We start from the raw sequence: 12,974 nt of genomic DNA, 5'->3' as shown, positions 1-12,974 counted from the left end.
GCAGGAGGAATTTTCGACATTACTGGTGAATGTCATAAAAATCGGTGCAGATTCAGATATCAGTCTCTTATTAACAGTGATCTAACCAGTCGTGTTCAGTGCTAGATAAAAAAAATGCTGGATGTGCTTCCAACAGCAATGTCAATGATAACTGTGTAGGCTGGCAGCAAGTTGTCTCGTCGAGAAAAAGACACAATGCAAAGTCTCCTCTGCTTCATCAACTCCACATTGTACTTAAGGGTAGGTGTAGGGTATTATACAGTCGTCACCGCCTGACTTTTGCCCTTTTTTACTGTTTTTTTTTAATCAAAGTGCCACTTTGACTTCGAGCTTGAAGTTTGAATGAAAACCATCTGATATAATTATTATAAGCCTTTAATGACCCAATCTTGACTATATTTCTCACGTACTCGTCATAGACGTCGGGGTCTAATACTATTAAAGGGGTCACACTATTTCAAATTTCAGAAAAAAATGCATACGTTCTGATATTTACTACAACAATAGATCCCTTGCTCCAAATTTTGTAAATTCAGTGTAAAAAATTCGGCTTTTGTCCGATTGTCATCTATCGGAAGATCAAGCTATATGGCAGCTGCATACAAGTATGGTCAGATCTGGTCCATACTCGGATGCAGAGGGGTACAATGCAACTTGTAACAGCGGAAATGGGTAGTAAATCTGGAGACAACTTTATCCCACATTGTTCTTCATTGAAATCGGGCCAAAATACGATTTTCATGACTGTAACTGAATTCTAATCGCGAGATCGGCATAATGGGTTCTGTATTAAAAAAAAAGTCATCTTTAGCTATGGCCGAAATTTTTTATAGAGTGATTCAACAGACAGACGGAGGGACATGGCTAGATCGTGTATGAATATTGATACGACCTGGTATACGTTGCATTTTTGGCTTGTCGAACATTTGGTAGGTTTTGGTCGCGTTTGGTACGATTTTTCTTAAATTTTGTTAGGAAATAATTTTCTTGAGTGGCAACACTGGTCGTGATAACCACAGCTGAAATAACTTTTTTCTAATGTCGTATTAATTCACCCCCTGGGGCTTAGAGTTACAGTTGGGCGTTATAAACTATACCTCTGCAAAAGCTGGCGAAATTTTAAGAGTTCGATCTCCTCCAATGACCTGCAAATAACTCCACTTTTATTATCCAGTGAGTCCGCTGTGCAGTTACTAGTGATTGCTCTGCGTCCAAAAACCAATTAGAGGGACCCCAAGGTCCCTACATATTGGATAGTTTCTGATTTAGTTTTTCAGAAATTATTCGAGAACATACTCCTGTCTGAGATTTGAATCCATTAGTGGAGCAATGTAGCAAGTCTTCCTCTGCCCAGCCCAGAAATATTACTCCAGTTTTGTTAAACGACACGAAAACTACAGACTTAGAGAATGGGAGGGTCCATTAGTCCTCTTCTTTCATGAATCAATCGCACAGAATTGAAAAGCACTACAAGACACCGAGGTCACGCATAAGGATCTTTAAGGATCCCAGCACGCCAAGAGGAAGGGACTAACAGCGAGAGCTACCAGAAGACGGTGGTACTACTGATGGAGTCCCTTTATCCAGGCAGACTGGAACATGTCTGCTATCAAAATATCATCATACCCATAGGAACTGCCTTTACGGCAGCCCACATCGATGACATTGTTGACGAAGAGTAGAAAGTGTCGATGAAATTGTTGACGAGGAGTAGATAGTGTGGGCCATTCGCAATTTCCAGCCATTTAAATTGACCGGAGCGGACGGAATCAACTCGCTACTACTGCAAGAATAACTGTGTCCTGGCTGAAACGGGTTTTTGGTGCAAGTCTGACTTAGTTCTGCGCACCGAGGGCGGTATATGTAGAGAGAGAGAGAGAGAGAGAGAGATCAGGTTAGAGCTGGCAAAATATCGATGGAACCATCGACATTTTCCTTTTTTGCCTGAATATCGATTGATTTTTTTCCTATCGATACTATCGACAAAGCGATCTGACACTGCGCTTTTCGAGGCCACAATTTTCATCCGATTGGCCTAAAATTGTGTACAATGATTTCTCTCATGACTTCAAACTGACTCTATTATATCCTCCACCATAGGAACGGGCTATACAAAATTCGTAATTCCGTTTGTAACGCATCGAAATATTGATATGAGAGCCAACAAAGCATATTCTTGATCCCCATGACATTCTAGGTTAGGTTAGGTTGAAAAGAGGATGCGGATATTAATCGGCCCATGACACTATGGACGTACACCTAAGCCAGTAATCGGCTTGTTGTGCGCTCTAAATGCTAAAAAAGTAAGCTCGAAAAATAAAATCTATGTTACGATTTCCGTGCTACTTACAAAACGCTTAATTGTTTTCTATGCCACGGCACTAATTTGGTTCATGTCTGGTATTGTGTTCCCACCTATGTACCGGTATCTGTTAGCCGCGAAAGCCGGGCAATGCTCCATGATCTTCCCCGCATGCTCTACACATGCTGTCACTTGCAGCACCGATTTCACATAAGTGAGCTCGTAGTCCTATGAGCCCCGTTATGATACCGAAAGCTTTACTGACGTCCTTCTTACTTCCTTTCAGTAATAGGCTCGTCTTCTCACGATCAGGATCACGCATTTCGCATTCCGTGATCGCCCAGATCTCCGCCTGCAGGGCCGTATTATGGTCAGGCAGTCTAAAACCGATCTCAGTCCCTGGGTTCTCAATGAAGACCCCAAGGCACACTCTGTCCTCTAGCTTTGATCCATCCGTGTAACATGATCTTGCAGATGGCAATACTAGGATTCTGTTAATCCAAGACTGTGCCGCTGTCACTCACTCAACCTCAAGTGTCGTCTTAGGTATCCGATCGGAAACCTCTTCCATTCCTTTCAGATTTCTTATCGTCACCTCGATTATACCGCGAAGGTATGACCTGCTCCTATCCTTTATCCATTCTCCCATCTCCTTAAGTCTCGTAGCCGCAGTGGCTGCCTCGAACTTAATCTGTATATGTATAGGTCGGATATCTAGAATAGTCTCCAGTGCCCTAGTGGGACAGAATTATCATCAAATCAGAGGGTGTAACGTGGTTTTGTCGAAGGCTGAGGTAAGTTCAGTCGTCTCCGTGTGATAGCTCAAGTTAATTAGAGTCGAGGGTTGACAATAAGTTGACTTTATTTGTTTAATTCAATGTTACAATTTACTTGTGTTATGTATGTGTATAACAATGTGGCGAAGGGTGAGTAGGTTATCGGCTTGATGACGAGGCCCTCGTAAGTTCAAGGCCCCCTTGTTGGTGCTTTTGGTAGGTGCGGTTGCCGCCAGCAGTCGTTTTATAGTTGGTCAGGAACCTTTGGTGGGCGTAGGTGGAAGGTTTCAGGTGTGCGGGCAATAAATGGTGTTTGGGATAGATAGAGGGCGCCTTTTTGTCGGACGCTCTGAGCGCTGGCCTAGCTGACCTCCAGATCGTCGTCTTTGGTTCTAGGTTCGGGTCTTGCGGATACGGTGACGGCGTTTTCTGGTTCGGTGGTAGGGAAAGGCAGTTGCACTATATGCCTTTAAGACACATCTTTATATTTAGGATTTTAGGTTTCACTACTACAAGGTCTACGGGATGGAAAGAACTCTAACAGGGGGAGTGTGTATTTGAACAGCAAGCTATCTGATCGAATCAGCAGTAGGTATTCAGGAGTTGTCACAAGCACATACGAGGCAGGTTCGTGTGACGGAATGAAGTAGCCGAGAAATAAACAAAAAACTATGCACGAAACATGTACGATTGATGGACCGGGTCGAAAAGAGTCCATAAATATAAGTAGCGCGCAATGAAGTGTAACTATGTACGGGCAAATGTAAATTGTTGCGTTACAAAGGTAGACAACGCTTCAAGGGGATGTTCTTTCCGATTTTTTGGAACTTTGTGAACAATTAAGTATTATTGAAAAATGCCACGAAATTAGTTACATACGTAGGCTTTTTCCGATGCATGTTTCTGTCGACTATCACGGAAAGATCTTTGAGGAGAAATGGGTTAAAGGCTTACCCAAGGAAAATAAATCTTGGGCTCTTCACTTGGACTTACGAAACTTATAAAATAAAGGCGCAAAATACTTAGGCTTTGTTATTGGTTCAATACTTTCCTGGAAGAAGATCGCTGAGGAAAAAAGCTAAAAGGCAATGTGCGTTTTTACTCCCGCAGGAGAATTTTCGGAGGGAAGTTGCAACCGTTCTTAGACCAGTGCTGACGTATGAGGCACTAGTATGGTAGAAGACTGCAAATAGAAAGAGAGAGAGTCACACCGCAGGAGAGTTTGGAAGCCATAAAACCTATTCAGGCCTTCATACGCAATTGTACCGCCAAATTAGGGCTGGGGAAGCTCGTTATGCTGAAAGAAAACGTTTACGGCCATAATAATAAATTGGCGTAGGGTAAACTATAAAAGATCACATTTTATGACACATTCGAAATATATCAGAGATGGGTAGACCGATTTAAGCGAATTTTTGATTGTACCCATATAAGAACTAGGGCTGCGAAGTCAAGCAATTTTTACTCGACTCCGACCTCGGAGTCAACTCCGAGCATTTCATTTTTATGCCCGCCACCATAGGATGGGAGTATACTAATCTAGTCATTCCATTTGTAACACCTCGAAATACTCGTCTAAGACCCCATAAAGTATATATATTCTTAATAGTCTCGACGTGCTGAGTCGATCTAACCATGTCCATCCGATCGAAATCACGATAGAGGTGGAACGCGTAAAGCTAGCCGCTTGAAATTTTGAACAGATACTTTATATTGGTGTAAGTCGTTGGGGATTGCAAATGGGTCATATTTGTTCAGATTTAGATATAGCTCCCATATAAACCGATCTCCCGATTGATTTTTTAAGCCCCTGGAAGCCGCAATTATTGTCCGATTTGGCTGAAATTTTGCATGAATTGTACTGTCATGACTTCAACCACTGTGCCAAGGATGCTCGAAATCGGTCTATAACCTCCCTACAAGGGAAATGTGTACTCAATTGCCTCAAATATACCGGTCGTAAACTGGAGAATTATTTACCTGTCACAGGACATATCCTACAGGGAGTTTCAATTGTCATAATTTATGATTCCTAATTATTTTTTAAAAAGTGCTTAATTATTGTTTAAAATTGCTTGTTATCTCGCTTACAAATGCTGTTATCTCGCTTCAAAATACTTGCAAAGTATACTCATCCTTTTCGAACTGTCCCAGGACCTATCCTACGGTGTTAGAATGGTGGCAATTCGTCACCTCGAGCAACAAACCTTTAAAAAGTGATAGGTTTTTTCCATGTAAGGGGACGAAAACTGAGACCGGTCCCTATTACCAGACGACCTATCCCGTGACAGGTAGCTCCCATATAAACCGATCCCACGATTTGACTTCTGGAACCCTTACAAGCCACAATTTTTGTCCGATTTGGCTAAAATTTAGCATGAAGTGTTCTGTTAAGACTTCCAATAACTGTGCCAAGTACGGTCTGAATCAGTCTATAACCTGATATAGCTCCCACGTAACCGATCTCCCGATTTGACTTATTGAGCCCTTACAAGCATCAATTTTTTCCGATTTGGCTGAAATTTTGCAAGAAGTGTTCTGTTAAGATTTTCAACAACTTTGCCAAGTACAGTCCGAATCGGTCTATAACCTGATATAGCTCACATTTAATCGATTTAACTTCTTGACGCCTTACAAGAAGCAATTTTTGTCCGATTTGTAGTGTATTGTTTTGTTATGACTTTCAACCACTGTTCCAAGTAAGGTTCGAATCGGTCTATAACCTGAAACATGCCACATGTAAACCGATACAGCTCACATATAAACCGATCTCCCGATTTGACTTTTTGAGTCCTTACAAGCCACAATTTTTGTCCGAATTGGCCGATTTGCACATAGTGTTCTGTTACGATTTCCAACAATTGTGCCGACTATAGTCCAAATCATGCTATAACCTGATATAGCTCCCATATAAACCTGTCTCTCGATCATCTTTGTTCGGTTCCTAGAAGCTTTAATTTTTGCTGGTTTGACAGAAGTTTGGTATGTAGAATAACAAAATGGGTTCCCAATTTATGGAACTTCTTAATATGGCGGTAATGGTTATAATCCTTCACTACATATCTAGAAAGTTCAATATTTGTCATTGCAATATACAAATAAAGTGATAGTTGAAAATAAGAAATGTTTTTTTTTTAAGCACAGATTTTGCAATGTTTGTTAAGATTTATTTACAGTAAAAATTAAAAAAATCGCTCCAACAATAACTTTCGAATGAGTTAAAATTATCGTACCCGATTATTTGTTATATGCTCCGAATAAGGAAATATAAAACGAGATTTTGACAAATATTTGTACATTTTAGTTTATGTGTAGTAAAAATTTCAAATATTTTATTCCAACAATTAATTTCATATGAGTTAATATTGTCACACACATTAATTTACCATAAATACACAATGAAGAAAAAATTAATTTGGCCAAAATATCGTTAAACTAATCAGAAGTTCATGTGATTTAATTACTGAAAAAAATGCCGCGGATAACTCAAAATTATTTCGTTAAGATTGAAACATGGATTTCGAAGGGTAAATTTCAAACTGTTACTATTTCAAATTTCAGGAAAAACGCGTAAGTTCTGATATTAACTGTGACTGGTACGAGTGTTAAGGAATCTCTTCGAAATTGTCTAAATTCTAGGTAAGAAATGCTGTTTTTGTGCGTTAAGTGCCTTCAATCCGAAAAAGGGGCTATATGACAGCTGCATACAAATATGGTCAGATCTGGACCAGATATTGAGGAGTCCATGCAAATCACTGTAAAGGGAAAAATGGGTAGTAAAGCGCACTTTGCTTTATCCAAATTCGCCACAGTTGTTCACAAGGCGGATTCTAAAAAGGTGGTCTCACGTGAACAGCTGAAAACAGCCAGCCAGTTCAACGTTTTTAAGATGATAGTTCTTTGTTAACATTCACAGCAAACCTCTCCATATTTTTGCACGTTCTCTTTCTCTTATAGTACGGGCACACGTACACATTTCTTTGGTTGTGTTGAGGACAATGTCGGTTCAGTAAATCAGCTTGATGGAAAATCTCGGATTAGACGATATGATTTGTGATTGTTATACAAATGAGACCAAATTTTAGATCCGCCTTGAGTTGTTCATTAAAATCGGGGAAAAAAACACCTTAGACTTTTATGACCTCAAGATTTCTTATCGGGAGATTGGTATAAACAGATCTTTATCAAAATAAAAGCCATTTTTGAGCTCTAGGCTGATTTCAACAAACCGATGGACGGACATGTCGAGATCGTCTACGAATATAACGACCATCTAGTACCCAGCAAAAACTTGGTAAGTACATGTCATTATTTTTGGCTTTTAAAATAATGGATAAACCATTATCCTTAGAACGCGTTATAAACAGGAACACCTTCTGTGTTACCGGTAGTACAAATGTCATTACATACAACATTCGATGAAGCTCAAAAATAAGCACTTATTTGTAATAATAGAAAAAATCATTATTATTATAACGTTGGAATTGATAACAAGTAAGAGCGTGCTAAGTTCGGCCGGGCCTAATCTTATATACCCTCCACCATGGATCGCATTTGATGAGTTCTTTGCGCAGTATCTCTTTTTAGGCAAACAAAGAATAATGAATAAGGACAGTAATGCTATTGGAGCTATATCAAGTTATAGTCCGATACGGACCATAAATGAATTGTATGCTGAACATTGTAGAAGTCATTGTGTAATATTTCAGTCCATTCGGATAAGAAATACGAATTTTAGGGGCTCAAGAAGCAAAATCTGGAGATCGGTTTATTTGGAAGCTGTATCAAGCTATAGATCGATACAGACCATATGCTCACGTATGTTGAAGGCCTTGGGAGAAGCCGTTGTACAAAATTTTTTCTGCAATTACAGAGTCACATGCCGTTGAAAAAATTTGTCAACGCCGACTAATGAAAAATCCGCAATTACTTTTTGGGCAACCCAATAGAATATTTGAAACATAAAAACAAAGGCATGCCCATCTTTGATGAAATAGAATTAAAGTTTGCTTTTTTGTTGTTAGCTAATATTGAAAGGAGAAAATAGTGTCTTATTCAAATACTTGTAATGTGGATGAATGCGTAGAGCGTTTGTTTTGAAAACGGAAGGTTCTTGGTTCAACTCTCGGCTGCGATGAAGGTAATATTTTAACTTCATTTATAATTTGAATTATTCATATAAAATTTGTCTTCTTCAGAGAAACAAAGCATTGGGAACGAGGTGGTGGGGAAAGGCGCAAACATGTTTGAGTCTAAGTAGTTATTTTTAAGCAACGTTCAACTAAGATAATATGTCATTATTTTTTGACAACTTGTATGCTTAGGCATAAGTACTAATTTTTGAACTATTGGTATGCTTGTGCGGAAGGACTTTCCTCCTAGGACATCGCCATGTAAAAGTAATTACAAACGCTGCCTAAAAATAAGTAGTTATTAGTTTTTGTATAAGCTTACCTTTCTGGTTATCTGGTAATGAGAGTTTTTGCTGGGTATGTATACTTTTTAGGGTTGGAAATGTATAATTTGTATGAAAGATGGAATAGCAAAATGACCAACTCTTCGGTAGTGGGTATAAAAACATACCTCATTTTTGACATGTAGAACATTTGGTAGGTTTTGGTCGGAATAAGTAGGATTTGTTATTAAATTTTGGTAGGAAATAATTTTCTTGAGTGGCAATACTGCTCGTGAGCATGCGTGAACATAATTCCACATAAAACCAGTAAGGAAAGGCAAAAGTCGGGCGGAACTGACTATATCACCCTGCACCACCTAGTCTGCGTACTACTTTCAATATATAAAACTTATCTCTAAGTCTAGTCAGACTTTAATGTTGCACATCTATTGAAATATCGAATAGGATTTTCTTACGATGGAACAAAAATTGTGGATTTCTACAACCTTAAAATATAAAAGATATACATGGGAGCAATATCTAAATCTGGGATGTCAAATATAAAATCTTACGCCCAATATTGAAAGATCTGACCAAAATTGTGGCTTTTACTGCCTATCGGATGGAATATATATATATGGGGGCTATATCTAAATCAGGACCGATTAAAATACAATTTTGTGCATTTATTGCATAAAACGTCTCATTCTAAATTTTATAAAGATTGGACCAAAATTGTGGCTGCTACAGCCTTAAAATTCCATATCAAAAATTAAAATTTTTAAAAATCGGACCAAAAAAACTCTTTATCCGATAAAAGATATATATGGGAGCTATTTCTAAATCTGATCTAATTTTTATAAAAAATAAAACACCTCGTGTAAAATCTTTTTAAGATCGGACCAAAATTGTGGCTTCTACAGCCTTAAAAGGCCATATGGGATGGAAGTTATATATGGGAGCTATATCTGAATCTGAACCGATTTTTTTCAAAATCAATAGCGTTCGTCCTTAAGCCAAAGAAGTGACATGTGCAAATTTCATCACAATCGGACAATAAATGCGACCTGTACCTTGATCACAAGGATACATGGACAGACAGACAGACGGCCATAGCTAAATCGAATCAGGGAGTGATTCTGAGCCGATCGGTATATTTAGCGTTGCAAACAAATGCACACACCTGTACCACAGTGGTGGTGTAGGGTATAAAATCGTGCATTAGCGTGCGTGTATAAATTTTGTCTCGTGAACATGAGTGCAAAATCACTCACGTGCACATCTCTAGTAACGATCTTAACTGTAGGCCGGTCAGACAGACAAATATGTATTACGATGGTGCATGACCAAGATGAGCTAATCACTAATCGAAACGCCAGTGTTTCTCGTTTAAAAAATCTCTCCTTTGATTGTTAGATTCGTTTTGTCATCATAGCCTCGACTGGGTAATAATTGATTCACATAACCGGCCATAGCCTAGTATTAACTTCACACGAAAAACTGTCTAAACGCTCTATAAAAAAATTGTGACGAAGGTAATACGAACAATGGTACTGATTTCTTGCAATGGGTGGCGGTCGGAATACATTGACACCGTATCTGCTACCTGTCTAGACCCTCCTGTAGCGCTGAACCTCACGCTCTAGATCATGTAGATCTACCTTAAGGCTTCTGGGCGGTGGATATCTATCCACAAGATGATGATTTGGATGGTCTTTGCGATAACATTCTTCACACTGTCTTAACACTGGTAGGATCTTTGTCTCCTGATGGAGGGGGTCACATGAAAACTGAGGAGACAGCCCGTCGCAGTTCGGAGTGCGGCATTCTGACAGATCTGAATATTATTCCACTGCGTGTCACATAGTTGACGAGACCATACTGGCGCTGCATAACTTACCACAAACCGGCCAATTGCTTTGTACGTGGTCAACAAGGTCTTTTTGTCTGCACCCCAAGTGCTGCCAGCAAGTGACTTGAGGACCTTGTTTCTACTTTAGACTTTATCGCAAATTGCTGTGGCATATGGCGAGAATGTGTAAGAGCTGTCAAATGTGACGCCAAGTACTTTGGGACACTTGATGGTCGGAATGATTTCTCCATCGATCATCACAGTCAGCTTAGTATTCACCTCACGCGAATTTTTAGTGAACAATGTGGCTGAAGATTTGGTGGCAAATATCTTCAGATGTCTTGCAGCGAAATATGAGGAAAGTTCGTTGAGGTAGAGGTTCAGCCTATCGCAAATGTCATCAATGGGTGGGGGAATGATAACATGATCGTACAATCGTCCCCATATGAAACGATTTCTGTGCCGTCTGGAGGACGTGGAATGGAGGATAGGTAGATGTTGAATAGTGCCGGAGATATCATCCCACCTTGGGTAACACCCTGTTTCACTCTACGGTACTTCGACTTCTTATCCCTAAATTCCACAAATGACTGGCGTCCACACAGATAATTCGCGACCCATCGTTTCAAGCCTGGCTGGAGGGACGTGTTGGCGATGTCCTCAAATAATATGGCATGACTGACCGTGTCGAGGCTCGGGAGGAGCAATGCCTCAAGCGTCTTCACCACTGGTGAGAGAAGGGAGATCGGTCAGTATGACTCCCACAAACTCGGGTCTTTTCCAGGCTTCAGTAGCAGGATTACTCTGCCCATTTTCCAGACTTTGGGAACTATAAGAGTGTTCAATGAGAGGTTGAGGACAGTGGTAAGGTACTCAACTCCAGGTGAATCCAGATTCTTCAACATCAATGTAGAGATTCCGTCGGGGCCCAACGCCTAAGATGATTTGGGATGACAATCATAACTTAGCCAACGGTAAATTGTGATGGCTGTTAATCGGCTCGGAGACCACGAATACGGCAAATGGCTCTCCTCCTTGCCTTGTCACTCTCGGGATGCACAATAAATTGACGGTTGAACAACCTGGCGCATCTCTTCGGACCAGTCACGGCTATTTTGCCAAAAGTGACTGAGGTACTGTCATCCTGTCTACCGGCGTTCGAGAGTGACTTAACAGAAGACTACAGTTTGCCTACACCGGTGCCTAAGTTACACTGCCCCAAGTTTTCCAGCCACAAATTCCTCTTATGTTCGTTGACAACCCTGTTTATTTCCAGACTCAGCTCGCTGATTCTGGGGTTAGTAGGGTCCATACCACGAATCCCATCACGCTCGTCTGCGAGTACCACTGCTTGCGCCAGGAAATTGGGCCGCACTTAAGGGATTTTACCGGCTGGTAGAGCAGTCGCTCGCTTTAGGCTCCTGCATTAATGATGTCTCGGAATTTCCTCTCGGCCACTAGCACATCCGACGGGGGTGGTAGTTCACTGAAGCGGCGATTGGTATACTCTCTGAAGCCGGCCCAATTGGCCTTCTTATGATTGATAAACGTCCGGCGCTCAGAGGTTATGAAGTCGGGTGGTCGGTCGATGGTTAGAATTATGGGGAGGTGGTTTAACCCCAAAGAGATAACGGATTGCCAAGATACGTCACTCAGGGGATGCAATGGAGATGTCTGGCGAGCTGCTGCACCTCCTCGTAATCCTAGTAGGGCATCCTCATTCACCGTCCAAAACGTGGAGCTTTCAATCTGCTCTGCCAAAGCTTTGCCACGCTGGTCGTTACCTAGGGGAGAATGCCATGACGTGTGATGCGCATTAAAGTCCCCTAGAACCAGACGATTATGGCCAGATAGCAACCCACTTATGTTGGGGTTGTAAGCCTGGCCATTAATCGGGACACAGTTACCAACCGGCGGTATGTACACGTTGTATAGCTCTATCTCGGCAGTACCGGACCTGACTGCTATAACCATGCACTCCATGTAGGGGTCACTATAACCAGTCGCAGGTGATATGGGTCTATATTGCACGAAATTGTGTATCACGAAGGCCAATCACCCACCACAATTTATTGAGCGATCCTTACGTAGTACATTGTATCTATGACAACTGTGCAAGCTGTAGGTGTTGGTCAGCTTTGTCTCCTGTATATATATCTTTCCGACTCTGAAATCCACAATCTAATCGATCTTGCCACGGAGTCCGTTGCAGTTTAACTGCAAAAATGATACACTTCCCGGCACTGGCGTGGCAATATTTGGACTGGGATGATGCCGTTGCGTAAATTGCCGTACAGGAGAGGAGGGGGGGGGGGGGGGGGGGGGGGGGGGGGGTCACATAGTCCGACGACGAGGACGCAGAAGGCGACAACGACGACGCTTGTGACCCACTGCTGGCTTTGTTCGCACAGCACCTTTCGACATAACCAGTATGACTATACTCCCGTAGTGAAGTGAGGCCAGAGCAAGATCGGAAATGTACCCACTCCATGCACCGGCTACACCTCACCGACACCGACCGATGATGGAGGCGGTTCTGGCAAACCGAACAGAACCAGGGTCCAGGGTTCTTTTCAATCCCGGCACGGAACAGAAGCGTGCGGGGAAGGCACTTCGGGATGTGCCTCTCCCATGACGAAAAAAGACGAA

General features: G+C 41.4%; 1 long non-coding RNA gene across 2 annotated transcripts; it reads left to right on the top strand.

The window, feature by feature from the left end:
• The first annotated feature begins 6,565 nt into the window (after positions 1 to 6,565).
• On the top strand, positions 6,566 to 7,952 carry LOC131994209 (uncharacterized). Of its 2 annotated transcripts, XR_009396535.1 has the most exons (5): positions 6,566 to 6,648; positions 6,718 to 6,916; positions 7,036 to 7,372; positions 7,430 to 7,572; positions 7,653 to 7,952. It is a non-coding gene; the product is annotated as an uncharacterized LOC131994209 (long non-coding RNA). The 2 variants fall into 2 exon arrangements; XR_009396534.1 differs by having other exon boundaries at positions 6,718 to 7,372.
• The last annotated feature ends 5,022 nt before the right edge of the window (positions 7,953 to 12,974 follow it).

This window comes from Stomoxys calcitrans, chromosome 1, assembly GCF_963082655.1.
Source record: "Stomoxys calcitrans chromosome 1, idStoCalc2.1, whole genome shotgun sequence".
NCBI classification, from domain to species: Eukaryota; Metazoa; Arthropoda; class Insecta; order Diptera; family Muscidae; genus Stomoxys; species Stomoxys calcitrans.
Note: the sequence above shows the minus strand (reverse complement) of the source record. Positions and strands in the feature narration are given on the sequence as shown.